Source organism: Pogona vitticeps, chromosome 4 (genome assembly GCF_051106095.1).
Source record: "Pogona vitticeps strain Pit_001003342236 chromosome 4, PviZW2.1, whole genome shotgun sequence".
In the NCBI taxonomy this organism is placed as follows: domain Eukaryota; kingdom Metazoa; phylum Chordata; class Lepidosauria; order Squamata; family Agamidae; genus Pogona; species Pogona vitticeps.
Window position 1 is genome coordinate 137,944,954 of NC_135786.1, and position 16,364 is coordinate 137,961,317.

Genomic DNA, 16,364 nt, shown 5'->3' on the forward strand with positions numbered 1-16,364 from the left:
CACTGCAAACTCTTGTCCATCCATTCCCAAATAAAACCTAGATCAAGAGATTGAAAAACTCTCTGGACTGAGAAAGCGAAGTATGTTTCATACCATTGTCTGTAGAAAGTTGGATTTAGGCCACAGTCGCCGGCTTTGATGGTTCCAGAGCTTTTGGAGGCCCTGCAGTTGTGCAACTCTGCAAGGAGCCTGGGGTTGGTTACAGGGGAAAGAAACCCTCTATTATTCGTTTCTTACAAGTGATGAATTTTTTTGACAGGGAAGCCAGGAGTGGAGGCAAATGGAAGAGGAGCAGTTTGCTACTTTTCCTCAAGCAGCCATTCTGATATGAGATGTACTCAATCTCTTCTGTGGGTTTTTATCTACTAGAGTACGACATATTCACCACAGTAATAAAATAATTTTTATTATAATTATGCCATTTTTTAAAAAAATAATATTCAGATTACCTATGGTGGGTTGGACCGTTGGGTGTTTCTCAGACTGTTTAAGGAGAACTGGGCTCTTAAATTTTGTTTTAGTGCTTTCTCATTATCCATATGTTTTAATTGCAATTTAGTTGAAACTGATGTATAACTGAACAGGTCTGTGCAGGATTATAGCATATATTTGTCCGTATATTGGGGGAAATGACATTTCCCTACACTGTGAAGTTACACTGATTTCCAAGTGGGACTCCCAATGTTTTTTTAGGGCTGAATGGAGCCCAGTGACTCCCATTCTACTTCCACTTCTTGGAAAAGTAGAGGGATTTTGTTGTCTTGATTTATGTTAATATTGATGAAATCTGGTAGTTTTCAAGGGGAGGGCAATGGGCCAATATGGCCAATTGTATGTATCTGTGTTTTACTAATAATTGAAAACTGGAGATGCTTGATATAGGTAGCCCTCTTTTCCCTCCAATAATTTTCCTGGCAAGAAAGTTATATCCTACCAAGGCATTGTTGTCAACTTTTAAATGCTTCCTTCAAGTTTTAAGAAGGAATACTTTTAGTTAAAAATGAACCAACCAACCAAACAAAAAAAGTATAGGTTACCTTGTCAGGAATCGTATTTTTCCCAGTACCAGAATTTGCCAAGGCCATGAAGTTTATTATGATCTTTGGTCTTCATTTTAATCTCATCCATTCAAGAACCAAACCTTCCCCCAGCCTGAGGTGAATACTTTAAGGGAAAACAAATTATGAATATAGGTTCTCTTCATTTTAAAGATTTGTATGTTCTGTTCTACTTTGGAAAAAAAATATTCTGGCACTAGAAAGTCCATAGCTGTCTGATTGTGTATATTTATAACACATGCTTAAAACAATTTCTAAAAACACCATGGTTGAAATCTTATTAGTAGCATAAACCAAATGGTAACATTGTCTTTTCCTACCTGGAAAACAAAAGTATCCTTGCCAGACCATTGGTAATGGCGCAGCTAAAAAATATTGTAAATAAGTGCCACAATACAAGTGCTTTGTATTGTGGCAGGAGATACTTTGTTTAGAAGGGAGGAACCGACTGAAAGCTAACCGACTGAAAGCTATTGACATGGCTAACACTACGATCAGAATTTCAGCCATTGTTTCTTACTCCGTTCCCACAGATAAGTGCATGTTCTGAAGTCTTAGACAATGGAAAGTTTCCAAAGGAGACACTACGAAAAATGCAGCTGTTATTAAATTGACAGAAAGATGTAACATCCTTACAACATCTGGAAATTAATTAATTGTTCTAAGAGTGTTTTTTGTTTTACTAATAATTCACTTAGGTAACTTCATTGCTAAATGTAACTAATACACAAACTCAGAAGAGAAATAAGTTAATAATTGTATCTTTTAAGATATATTTATTTAAATTGTTTTTATGAACAATTCACTCCTTTTGAATGCCTTTTTGGATATGTAATGAATTCTCTCTTTTTTATTTCCACAAACAGCCATTAATTATAAACCCAAAAACTATGACTAAGGAACAATAAATCATGCTCCTGTTACAGTATATTGACAAATACTGTTTCACTAACACGAAGATGTTTTAACAGTATCTTCCCCAAAAACGCCCTTTGCATTTTAAATATTTGTTTGTGCAGGGGGAAATAATGATGAGTGTCACCTAATAAAGAAGGACAATCATAGACATACATACTCAGAAGCAAGTTCTATGGAGTTTAATGGAACATGTTCCAAAATTAGATTACTTAACTGACAGTAAATCCCATTTAGCTCAATAGGACTCCTTTCTAAGTAGGCCTAAATAGAGGTATGTGATAATACAGCCTATTGATCATATTTATGTTAATTAATTGATCCAAACATCCAAATTTGCCTAGAAAATAAACAATAATTTTCAAGAAAAATATTTTCTCCATAGTATTAAATAAGAAGTGCTGTATCACACAGGGCACGATTGTGGAATAAGAATTATTTCATGTGTGGCAAAGAAGTGGTCAATGCCTCTTCCAAGATGAAACTTAAAATCTTTTGTAAATGTAGGCATTAAAAATAATGTCTTCCCAGGTGAGCCAGGGACACTTTATACTTGACACAAATATTTTAATTCATGGATGTAACTTATGAGATAACCAAACATCACAGTTCTATAAAGAATCAAAGGAGTAACAACAACCCTCCCCCCAAAAAATCTTGATAGAGATGATACACAAATTTAAGACAAGAACCCAATGAGATGGTGTCTTTCTAATGATCCCAGTCAATCTAATTAATGTATTCTGCTACATTACATTTTAAGAAGTGACCATTGTGTAATACACTTTGAAATATGCACAAGCTAATGGGATAAGATACAAAAAATTATTATGCTGACAGTAAATCATATTACATTCCTAATAAGCATTAACTAGATAACTAGGTCAAAGCAGTATTATCTTAATTGATTTTTCAAAAGAAACCTGACAGAAAAATGTCAATGCCGAAGTATTTCTTCATGCATCATTAAAACAAGATTGGCTTTTAACAAAAGAAGAATCCTTCACAGAATTGATTCTTGCTTCAGGCTGCCTGCAAGTAAGTGTATTACATAAAAATCTATACAGGATATTAAAACAACACCATTCTGCAAGACAGTTACAATTAAAAGCTGACACCCCCGTCCCCCACATGCAACTACCACACGGCCTCACCAGCAAATGTGTTTAAAGCCTTCAGAGCTCAGTTTGCCAATGTATGAAAAATCATTCTGATCTGTTCTTTGACAAAAGAAGAGATGGTGATGATCACAATGTGGGCTGCAAATGCATTTGCAACATTAATAACAAATCTGTTTCATAACCACATGCCATTTAAGTAAACATGCAAGAAGACAACAGAAATATTAACTTTACCTTGAAGCTACACAGCAAATGGCTAAGGCAAAGCAAGAGAACACTACCTTGCAAACAGAAGACTTAAAATACACTATTCTCACAATTAGAACCAAATCCAGTGTTTAGAATATGCCAGTTTAAGAGCCATGCTTCACTTTTCTAAGGTCATCAATTTTATTCTAAGTGAATATAGGAAACAGTGAAACACCCGCTGATCCCAAAAGTAAGAACACTCTCTTGGTGTTGAATTAGAGAGAAAAAAATGTACAGTACTGGGTTGGTAATTCAACAAGGCATATGGTGAGTATCCTAAGTGTCCATCTCTGTATTTTAAAAAAGTAGTAAGCAAAAAATTGTGTCATCACATGAGCTTTCTCAGAGTATTTGTATGAAAACCACCTTTGCAACTGGAAAACCACTAATACTTCATCCTTTACACATTACAGGTGTTTGCAATGGTACTTGTAAAGACAGAATACAGCCATTCAAATCTTGCATATCTGGTGGTCTTTCTATATCAGCTCTGTGGGGAAATGAGGGTTTTTTTCTTTAATTTTGGAAGAAAATTAATAAAGGGTCAATGCAATGAAAAGGCCTAAATGTACTAAGAGAGGAGAGAAATAAATAAAAATATATATTTTACATAATTCAACATTTATCCAACAAAATGGAAGGCCAATAGGTTTAGGACAGTGGCTTGGATCCACTACAGGTGGTGAAGCCTCCCCCCTCCCAAAAAGATCATCTCAAAAATACTTTTGTGTCAGAGGGTTTTGGGTTTGGGGGGCTGAAAGGGAGGAGAAAAAACGTCCATCACATGGGCTTTGGCACTAACACAGATTTGGATTCACACCAGGTACATTGGATTCACACAATGCCCAATTATCCTATGGCATTTCCTATCAAAAGGCCTGCTGATGGACAGTAGCTTAAATGACTTTTGCCCTCCAAGATAGATAAATTCTCAGGGAAGTGGTCTATCAATGACTTGGCCATAATAGGAAAACTAAGCCTCCATCTTCTTAAGTAGTATGTACCAGGGAATCCCTGTTGATAGGAGACATCAAACATGGGAGGAAAAAAAAACTTTCTTATGCCCTCTAAGTAGTCTATGAGATAGGTGGCAACCATTAGAAATAGCATTTTGGACTAGATACCCCCTGATCTGATGCAGCAAAGTGCTTATATTATAGCCACATTCCTGCAACATATGGAACAGAGAGAGCAAAGAGAAGAAAGTCTATTCCACTGCCTTCCTGGCAAATCTTCTTGTCATCACGAAGTGGCTGGCAGCCATTTCAGCTGTTTTCCTGAATTGTTTCTGTCCAGCTGGTCCTTATAAGCATTGTAACATAAATTCCCCTCTCCCTTTCCTATCCCTTATTCTCTGAGTGTCACGCTTTGAATTTATATTCCAAGCCTGAGGGAAGGGACTATGATGTTATAATGATAATGCTCAATATTGAGTTGAGAGATCTGCAGCATACAAAAGCTGTACTGTACTGTGCAACTTGGTTATATATCTTCTATTAACAAGGCAGGTGTCAGGTGGTGGGTGGGCCCACTGCCTAACCTAGGCTGTCACTCTTCTTGCTGACTGCTGGGAGGCCTTCTGAGGTTCCGTTGCACAAGGGTGAAAGCTTTGCCAGACATGGACAACCCAGGGCTTGACAGAACTGAGAAGAACTGAGGTCAGCCAGCAGATTGTTCTGTAGTGTAGGCTACAATGAACATAATAATATGAATGCCATTATGCAGTGCTAAACCAGTACAGATGACAGCCACCAAGACTATGTTCTCGCTGATAAGGCTAAATCCTTGCATGATTCTCCAAGGTTTCTGATCAAAGTCAGATGGGAAAGGCTGGGAAAGTATTAGAAAAGGAAGAGAAAATAATACAGCTGCCACAGTCATGAGGCCTGTGTTGGAAATATTAGGGTGCATCTCATCCTGAAGCCACATGGTTTACTGAAATACCAGCTTATCTATGGAATCAGAAAAGAAAAAACGCAGAACATCTTCTAACATTATTTACTATAAGCCTGAAGAAAGCCATGGAAACTAGACCCTGTTAATTTCATTCACTACTTCCATTTTTATTTTTATTTAAAAAAAAAAACCCCAACATTATTACAAGATTTGTGAATCTTGGAACAAAGTAATTAGGTACAGTTATCCTCAATAGGGAGAGGGCTGTGTTACTCTTGCCTAGCTTACAAGTGTTAGATATGGAGAATTTTCCTCCCTCCCTTTCTTCTTCCTTCCCACCCTCTATCCTCGAAACTATTTATTTACATTAATAGATGGAACACAATTGGAAAATTACACAAGCATATCTCAGTTGGCGTAAATCTCAGTTGCAATTTGCTACAATTTAAGGAATCAGGGTATGAATTTAATGCACTGCACCAAACCATGAGCCTCGTGGTGCAGTGGTTAAACTGCTGTACTGCAGCCAAAACTATGCTCACGACCCAGGATTCAATCCCAGGTAGCCGGCTCAAGGTTGAGTCAGCCTTCTATACTTCCGAGGTCGGTAACATGAGTACCCGGGGGGGGCAATGTGTAGCCTGCATAATTAACTTGTAAACCGCCCAGAGAGTGCTTGAAGCACTATGGGGCGGTATATAAGCAGCACGCTTTGTTTTGCTTTGCTTCTCAGCTAACAGCTGAGAGCTATATTAATCTGCAAGGACAAAAGTAGAATCATAGAATCATTGAATAATGGAGTTGGAAGGGGACTGTAAGGCCATAAAGTCCAACCCCCTGCTTAATGCAGATCTGACAGATAGTTGTCCAGTTTTCTCTTGAATGCCTCCAGTGTAGGAGCACTTAATACCTCCCAAGGTAACTGGCCCCATTGTCATACTACTCTAACAGCTTCCTGATATTCAAATCTGGTTTATTGTAGCTTGCCCCCCCCCAAGTGTATGGCTACCTCTCAAGTATTTGAAAAGTGCTATCACATCACCTCTTAGTCTTCTTTTCTCATGGCTAAACATGCCCAGTTCTTTCAGTCTGTCCTCATAGGGCTTGGTTCCCAGTGCCCTGCTCCAGTTTGTTGCCAGCCTTCTTACAGTATAGAGTCCAAACCTGGAGACAGCACTCTTCATGAAGCCTAACCAGTGTTGAATAGAAGAGAACTAGTACCTTGTGGGATTTGGAGTCTATACTTATTTAGGTGAAGGTAAAGGTTCCCCTTGACAATTTGTCCAGTCATGTCCAACTCTAGGGGGCAGTGTTCATCCTCGTTTCCAAGCTGTAGAGCCAGCATTTGTCCATAGACAGTTTCCATGGTCACATGGCCCGACTAGAAACAGAACATGGTTACCTTCCCACCATGGTGGTACCTATTTAGCTACTTGCGTTTTATATGCTTTCGAACTGCTAAGTTGACAGGAGCTGAGACAAGCGATGGGAGCTCACTCTGTTGCATGGATTTGATTTGACTTTGCAGCCCAGGGGCTTTACGGTTTAACCCGCAGCACCACCACATCCCTTCTGTTAATGCATCTTAAAATAGCATTTGTCATTTTTGCAGACACATCACACTGTTGGATCATATTCAGCTTGTGATCTACAACAATTCCAAGATCCTTCTCACTCATAGTATTACTGAGCAAAGTATCCCCATTTGTAACAATTCATTTGGGTCCCAGCCCCCTTAAATATATAACTTTGCACTTATTCCTAGTAGGATTCTGGCCAATGGTGAAGACTTTGGGAAACTATTAATGAAAAAGAGAGAGAGTATCCTATTTATTTATTTATTTATTTATTTATTTATTTATTTATTTATTTATTTATTTATTTATTTATTTATTTATTTATTTATTTATTTATTTATTTATTTATTTATTTGATTTTTATACTGCCCATCTGGAAAAATCCACTCTGGGCAATTTACAATTATGGCTAAGTTCTAATTGTCACAAACTCCTGGGTAAACCTGCATCTGTACTGCACCAGTTCAGGTTGCAGATGCAAACCTCAAGGAGTCAATTCTTTCTCACAAAAGTAATAAAAGCTCATGCACAGAGACGTCAAGGACAAAGGTTCTAATTTACCTTTTTCCTCAACATTTTTATGAATAAGTATATTTTTAATGGAGGAAGTGGTACAGTCCAGTGGTACAGAAAGTGGGAGACAGGAACATTCTAGGTTTTCCAAATAGCTGGGTTCCACAAATATGTGGGCCCTGTGTTGCTACAGCAATAAGAAAAGCCAGAAGTGAAGATCTAAGCACCTGCTTTTTCCTCTTCCAACTGAACTCTGTTTCAAGCATTTGGACAAAACCCCAAGGTCCCTCCCCTTGGAGAGCCCCTCTTGAGAAGTACCTTTACTCTTGAGGAGACCTTTTACTTCTCAGGAGCCTGGTGCCTGCTGCCCAGTGACTGAAGTGGAACTGCAAGCTATGAGGAAAATGTAATTAATTACAATAAACAATTCATATTTTTAAGAGCCCACAATGGGCATCCTCGGGTTTCCTTTAAGATCTATGTCAATCCACGGTTGTACTCTCCAGTTTTGTTTTGTATTTTTATGGAAGATTGCTTGGTCAGTGATGGGAAAGACCTCAGTCCAAAGCCTACCAAATGAAGTGGACACTCATGGACTGAATGGAGCAAGTATTCTGAGCAGATGGTATTTGGCTAGAAGTTTCTTTGTGTTAATAAAATGACCTCCCCTTCTTCAAACAGAACATGAGGTCAGAAACACCAATGACAATGGTTTGGGAGGTAAGTAAGGCATTTTTAGAGAAGCAGCCATAAGATTTGCATCAAAACAAAAAAGAGAAAGACAGAAAAAATATAAGATTTTGGAAAATAGATTAGCTTCAGATGAACTACAGCTGAAACAAAATAAAGAAGATAAAGTTAGTACATCAGATAAATATATTGCTCACTGAGGAAACTGCAAAGAAGCTTAAATTTGCAAAGCAATTTTTTTTTGAAAACGCAAATAAGCCAGGGAAATGGTTAGCATATAAATTAAGGAAAGAGAAGGAGAAAACAATAATACAAACACTGAAAGATGAAACAGGGACTGAGAACAAGAAGAAATAAAAAAGACTGTTGAGGACTTCTACTGAAATTTGTACAGTAAAAAGGAAGTAGACAAAGAATCTCAGAAAGAATATGTACTGAAATACAATAAAATGAAACAGACTAAAGGTCAAATGCAGTCTTTAAATGAGCCTTTAACATATGCAGAAATTATAGAAGCCCTCAAAAAAGAAAGAAAGAAAGAAAGAAAGAAAGAAAGAAAGAAAGAAAGAAAGAAAGAAAGAAAGAAAGAAAGAAAGGAAGGAAGGAAGGAAGGAAGGAAGGAAGGAAGGAAGGAAGGAAGGAAGGAAGGAAGGAAGGAAGGAAGGAAGGGAAATCACCAGGCCCAGATGGTCTTTCAGCTGAATATTACAAAGAATTAGAAAATGTATTGCTTAAACCATACAAGAAACTCTTGGAATTTGTAGAAGAAAAGGGAGAATTGCCACCAACGTGGTCTAAAGCGATAATCTCTCTCATACATAAGGAAAAACATGGAGGGTAAAGAAATCAAAAATTATAGACCAATCTCATTATTAAACATGGATTACAAAATATACGCAACCATGTTGGCAACTAGATTGAAAAGAATCTTAATACAGACATTACATCAAGACTAATCGGGCTTCCTTCCAAAACGGCAGATGAAAAATAATATAAGGATAATCTTAAATACATTGGAATACTATGAAGCTCACCTGGAAAAGCAAATGGCTATAATATTCTTGGTTGCAGAGAAAGCTTTTGATAATCTGAATTGGAATTTTATGCTACACCAATTGGGAGTGCTACAAGTTGGAGAAAGATTTTTGAAATTAATTAAAGCAATCTATACCCAGCAAAAGGCAAAAGTTAGAATCAATGGAGAGCTGATGAAAGAAATACAAATACAGAAAGGTACAAGACAGGGGTGCACACTCTCTCCATTACTAATCATTCTTACTCTAGAAATATTAACTGAGCAAATTAGAGATTAAAAGTAAATAAAAGGACTGAAAGTAAGAGGTCATACTTTTAAGCTCCAAGCTTTTGCAGATGATCTAGTTATTATATTGAATGATCCAATGGACTCAATTGAAGACCTGATGGAGATGCTGATGAATTTTGGTGATATGGCAGGAATGAAGATAAACCAAAAGAAAACAAAAATAGTTGTTAAATATATGAGAGATCAAGAATGACAGAAATTAATAGAAAGGACTAACTTTCGAGAAGAGAGTCAGATACTTAGGGATCCAAATCACAAAGAAAACTAGTACATTATTCAAAGACAATTATATGAGGTTGATTAAAGAGATACAGAATAGCTTGGAGAGATGGGACAAATTACAGCTATCGTTGATGGGAAGAATGGCAACCATCAAAATGAATGTTCTACCTAAAAAAAATTTATTTCAGACAATTAAAACAGTCATTTTTAAAATAACTTAACAAGATAATCATGAGATTTGTGTGGCAAGGTAAAAAACCAAGCATTAAAATCAAAGCAATGCAAGATGCCAAACAAAGAGCAGGTTTGGTCTCAGATTGGGTATTGTATTATAGAGCCTGTGTGTTAGTCTGGAGAAAGGAATGGATAACTAGATAATGATAGACTACTCAAGTTGGAAGAACATGATTTACAGTTAGGTTGGCATGCTTTTCTATGGTACAAAAAAGATAAAGAAAAGTTTCAACTCACATATGATAAGAAGAGCCCTACTAGGGATTGGAAAAATATCATCCAGCAGATTTACTTAAAAAAAACCAGGCTGGGTATCACCCATCCTTTACACAACCTAACCTCATGACACAAGTGAAACTGTTAAGTTATCAAGATCTAGTAAAAATGATTGTGAGTTAAGGTCCAAAGAAGAGTTAGAAACACAAAACATATATCTAGACTGGTGGTCCAGAGCACAAGTGGAATCTACATATAGAAAAGATAAAATAGAGGGCTTTTATAGAGAACAAATGATATTCGATAAACATCTGCTGGGCTCAAATGGTAACGTAATTAAGAAAATGTATAATTATTTGCTTGAAACTAAAATGCAAGATGAGATGATAAAAGAATGTGTGATTAGGTGGGCTGAAAATATAGGACATAATATTGATATTGATCAATGGTTGCAAATATGGAAAAATAACATAAAGCTCACGAAATCAGTAAAATTCAAGGAGAATATATATACAATGTTTTATAGGTGGCATATGACTCCAGAAAAAATTGTCAAATATTAATACAGAGGTGTCAAATGTTTGTTGGAAGTGTGAAGCACAAGAGGGAAGCTTTTACCATATGTTGTGGACTTGTAGAGTAGCGAAACAGTATTGGATAGCAGTACATATTCTGTTACAAAAAATACTGCGTTGTAATGTTCCAACACCACTAACCCCAGATTTGTTTTTACTGAGCATTATACCAGATAATACAGATAAGACAAATAACTACCTAGTTATATATATAGTGACTGCAGCCAGAATTTTTATGGTAAGAACTGGAAGAAATCGGAGATACCAAAACAAGAGGAACTCATTGAGAAGATATGGGAAGTGGCAGAAATGGATATTCTATCAGAAGTGTTGAAAGGCTGTCCAATACAAAAGGCAACTGAACGATGGGATTTATTATATTAATGGCTTGAGTCACCAGATAGTGCTTGAATAACATAGAATTAAACTAAGACATAACTGTAAGTTGAAAACTGGAGGGCAATCAAATTGTAGAAAGGCGAAAAATCGACTTGATATTGCAACATGAACAAACAGATTGGATGGCAGTACATTTTGTGTTCTCCTTCCCCCAGTTCCCCCTCATATCCCTCTCTACCTTTTGTTGTTGTTGTTTACTCATTAAGTCATGTCCAACTCTTTGTGACCCCCCATGGACCAGAGCACGCCAGGCCCTCCTATCTTCCACTGCCTCCTGGAGTTTGGTCAAATTCATGTTGGTAGCTTTGATGATACTGTCCAACCATCTCATCCTCTGTACCTTTTGTACTCCATACCTTATCCCTAGTTAAAAAAAATTACCTCCCCCACTTGGCAGAGTCCTATGATACAGAAATTGAAGGGTTAAAACAGTAGAACCTGTAGAACTCAGTGCCTTTTAAAATTCTTGAAAATGTGGTCTGATTTCAGAGCCTCAGGAGAAGAATTGCTAATGAGCAGGCTTTGATTCCCCAATCTTGAATGGGTTTTGTTCCTCCAGAGGATTTGGATTATAATTTAGCAAATATCAGAATGACACATTTCTAAATGTAAGATGGCAGACGTCATATATTCCTATGTACAAGACAGAAATTATTCTGGATTCCTTTTACTGCCAAAATACTGAGCACTTGTGCCATTCCAAGCTGCACATTCATAAAACCATTCCCCTGATTATGGCTAAATTCTAATTTTCACAAACTCCTAATGAAGGGGTAAACCTGCATCTGGACTGCACCAGTTCAGGTTGCAGGCAAGAAACTGAAAAACTGAATCCTTTCCCACAAAAAAATTAAATAAATAAAAGTAAAAGCTCATGCACAGAGATGTCAAGGGCAAGAGTTCTAACCTACCTCCTTCCTCAACATTATAGGGTTTTTTTAAATGGGTAACAGTATGTTTCTTGAAGGAGCTTTTCACACTGATGCATTTGGAAGTGGAATAGTCGGCTTACCTTCTTACCTGTTACTTGTGAAAACAAGCTTAGGTTGCATGGAGGAATGCAGACAACATGTTATATTGATGGTTTGCTTCTCAGTGGTGACCTAAAAGGTTGGGCTGCCTGCAAGTGGCACAGGAAATTCTACATGGTCAACATTAAGTTGTTTTGGGAATCATGGTGTTTGTTCCACATGTGAGCCTGAGTACATTTTCAATCAAAGTCTGTTCTCCCATGAATGAGATGGTAAGGTTCGAGATTGCAGATCCACCACTTTTGGGAAGTTCTTGTATGTAATAAGTTAACCCCTCCTGCGTATGTAGCCTTTCCCAGACTTTTCAGCCATTAAATAGCTGACACAGTGAAATAAACATCACCTGCTAATGCTCTGCATATTATGCTGAAAACCTCAGTTACAATGACCTGTTTGAAAGATGGCAATCCTGCTAGAAGCGCTGATCAGCCTAGCGCAACAGTGTGGAAAGTTTACAGTAGCAACCCTGCTAATGTGCTCGTTAGAGGCACAAATAATTTAATATGTTTGTTGGACTTTTTTTTTTAAAAAAAGACACAGTTCAGAATTCTACCACCAAATTCAACAGGATATATAGTTTGGCTCTTGTCACTGCTACCAATATAAGGTGCAGATGGTGGCATATGATAATTCTTTCTATTAGAAATAACCATTCAAGGGAAAAAAAAACAAGTAAGATATAGCTTTGCTGCTATTCAGGGAGGTTAATACCAAAAACACTCAAAAGACACTATAGATTTTCAGGGCTAAAAATCATGTTACATGAGATTATAATATAGGTATTTGATTTTTTCATTTCTTGCAGTTCAGTCTGCAGTTGCCATTCTCTGTTGTGTATAGTGAATAAAGTTGGTAAAATTCCCAACCCACTGCATTACAGTGTTTACCTTATTACCTGCCTTCAACATTGTTCGTGCCCATCCCATTTTTACATTATTTTTCATTTTAGTTCTCATTTGTTGGTGGTGGTGGTGGTGGTGACTGGAGCTTTGAAATGAAGTTTCAGTGCCATCCTGCCTGGCAAATATAGGCAGAGTGCTGCTAAGGCTTATTTAGGACGAATAAAAATCTCTGGGTCTGGAAGGAGAAGAGGTAAAAAAAATCATTGTAAGTAGCACTGTTTATTAAGTTTCTGTGGACATTTTAAGATAAAACCAAATGGAGAGAACAGCTGTATATTTTTTTAAAAAGGCTATAAGATTTCAGTAACACCAGTGATGGGATTCAAATAAATTAACAACAGGTTCTATGTCCTAATGACCATTTTAACTAAACCAAAAGATATACCAAAAGGTAGTTTAATAATTCATGCACTAAATACTGCAATAAGAACAGTAAAAGAGGTACAGACAACTAGATTATGTTTAAAGCAAGATTTTGGTTAAGCCTCGTTAATAATATAGGAAGGACCAAAGCAAAGTTGCCCCCATGGAAATCGAACTCTGGCTCCTTAGTCTTTGACCTAGGGTCCTGTTAGTAAAGAGGAGGCCAGACTAGATAGACTTGCTAGCTGGCTGCAAGGAAGGACCTAAAGAGAACCTCCTTGGCCCTGTTTCTCCCCCCCAAGGCAACCAAACGAGGGGAAGCCCCTAACAAAGGGAGGACAAGCAGAGGATTGAGAACAATAGCGGACCGACTGCTGTGTTCTGCAGAACCATGTGGCAAGGAAACGGCCCAAAAGTGGGGGGGGGGAGGCGCGCTAAGACTCAATTACAGCCAAACCCTTTCAATTCAGAAGAAGCACTCTGTCCTGTCCAAACAGCTGATGTCCAAATAAAACACCTGAACTTTTAATAAATTATTGTTACATACAGCACTGATGTTACCTGTCTGTCATGGGTTTGGAGGGAAAGTTCCATCCTATGGGGAGTGGAAGGCGGGACATCAGGAGGAGGGGCTGTACTGTATATATATGGGGATCTTGTGTGGAGAAGTTAGGAGAGCTGAGGGAGAAGCTGGAGGAGAGCTGAGAGAAGAAGCTGGTGTGGGAGTCTGTGTGTCAGACACGGTACTACTGTGTGTCAGTCAGTACCAACCTGATAGGTTCAGGTGTCTGTATGGGTAGCCAGAACTGATAGGTTCAGGGTCTGTGCTTTATTTAAAGGTGTTCTGTGTGAACCAAACTGGTGTATGTATGATTGAGACTAAGCCACGTTACTGTATCTTATTCACTTGATCATTTTATTTTTCCCTGTGTGTTATTTAAATAAACCTTATTCCTTTATTTGTTAAAAATCCATCCCTGGTCTGTGTGACTTCTTATAGGGAATGGTTGGTGGCAGCTTAGTGAAACTGTGGCATCCTCCAGTAGGTCTGGGTTTGTCACAATTATAACCCAGGATTTAGGTAAACAGGACCCAAACAGAACACGGCAATCTCTGGGTCTGTAGCAGAGCGCCCTTCCACACAAAGTTATTTCTGCTGCTGGTCGAATTTAGAGGAATAAAGACTAAAGAAGAAGAGCAGACTCTTGACCCTGCCCTCCCATCCTCCAGAGCTCTGATCCTTGATGACTCAACCAGGAAGGGCTGTTCTGCCTTGGAGGATGGAAAGGGAAGGGGGACGGGTGTGTGTGTGAATGCCTTTTTCAAGGGAAAATCCCACCACTCGAGGGAAGCCACCGCTCCCCCCTCCGCAGCTCAGCAGCGTCGGCTGCTCGCCCCGATCCTGCTCTGCTGCTCACCTGATCCGCTGCTTGCTGCATGCATGCACATGTGTCACCAGCTGACCCACACCCCACCTCTGATGGCTCACTGTGGCATGGGCAGGGAGGCAGCTAATTGCGCTCCCCCTCCTCCTTCATTCATCTCAGGCCAGCAAATGGTTCTATGAACCAATAGTACATTTAGGAATCAGTTCTATAGAACCGGTGCAAACCGGCTGAATCCCACCTCTGAGTAAGACTAACAACATCTGGAAGGATGTGGTAAGGTTGATACCAGATTTCACTTCAAGGAAAATGTAAAAGAAGTCAAACAATGCAGTGTAGTGGATAGTGTTGCACAAGGACTCAAGAGACCTGGCTCTGAATCCCTCCTCAGCCATGGAAATCTTCTTAGCTATGGTAAACCACTCCTTGAACATCTCACATACTTCAAAAAACCTTAAAGGCTTGCCATAATTTAGTAGTTACCTGATGGCATATAAGAACAACAGCATGCAAAGTGAATTGGGAGGAATTATGAGAAACACCAGCAAGAGTAAATAAAGAAATCAATATTTTTTTTCAAGAGAAGCAGCAATACAATAGATTACAAATGACTGAGAAACTCAATTGCTGTTTTAAAAGCAAAATTACCAGTCCAACATACTATCATCAAACATTGTTGAAACACCCTTCTCCACAAAGCCTTCTGTTGGGTTTCTCTTTATTCACTCCTGACTTTTGCTGCAGGGTACCTTCTCTACACTGAAAGAGAAGTTAAAACGTAAGGCTGAGCCATGACAACTTCATGGACATCTATTCATCCTTGAAAACAAGCTGTCCTCCTTGAGCTATGTTTTTCTGGGCTGTGAATCACAGGTAAATAAACATCTAGGACAACTTCCCACCCGACACCCATTCAGAGTGAGGGCCATATTTTCTGCCCTCACTCTCGTTTGGTTTGTGATATTGTCAACTACCCAAATCTAATAAAGCTGCATTGTACCACCTTCAAAGTAAATTAGAAATATAATTCTAATCTTGAATTTTAGACTCTACCATATCTACTATGTAAGCCCTGATTGGCTATGATTGAGTTATCTGAAAATCTTTATCTATATATTCCTCCCTGAATTTCAAGATCCTCTTTGGAGACCTGCTTTATCTGCCATGCCATGAATTGCAGCAGGTAATCACTAAGAAAAGAGCCTTTTGGGTAGTGGCATCTTGGTCATGAAACAACCTTCATTGAAAAGTTCACCTGGCATCATCTTTGCCATTTTTTCAACACCAGGTGGAGACCTTTTCATTTAAAAAGGTCTTTTAAATAACCCAGGTATAAAGGTCTGGTTCTCTTGCTTTAAATCTGTATTTAAGTTGCATTTTTAAGGTATAGTTTTTAAAATAATTTTGTTCTTATTCTTATCAGGCAATATCCAAAGAAGCAAAAAAAATTAATAAATTAAAAATAAAAAGACGAAAATATGTTGCACCTTAAAGACTATTATATTTAATGTAAGCTTTCTCGAAGATGTCCACTTCATAAAACATATGGAGACTGTCCAATCAAGTGGATGTGTCCACAAAAGCTTATATTAAAATATAATAGTTAGTCTTTAACATGCCAAATGCTTTTGTCTTTTTTGTTTTGTTTCGTTTCTTTAGATTTTGCCTGATGTGCTTGTACAAAGAAACACAGC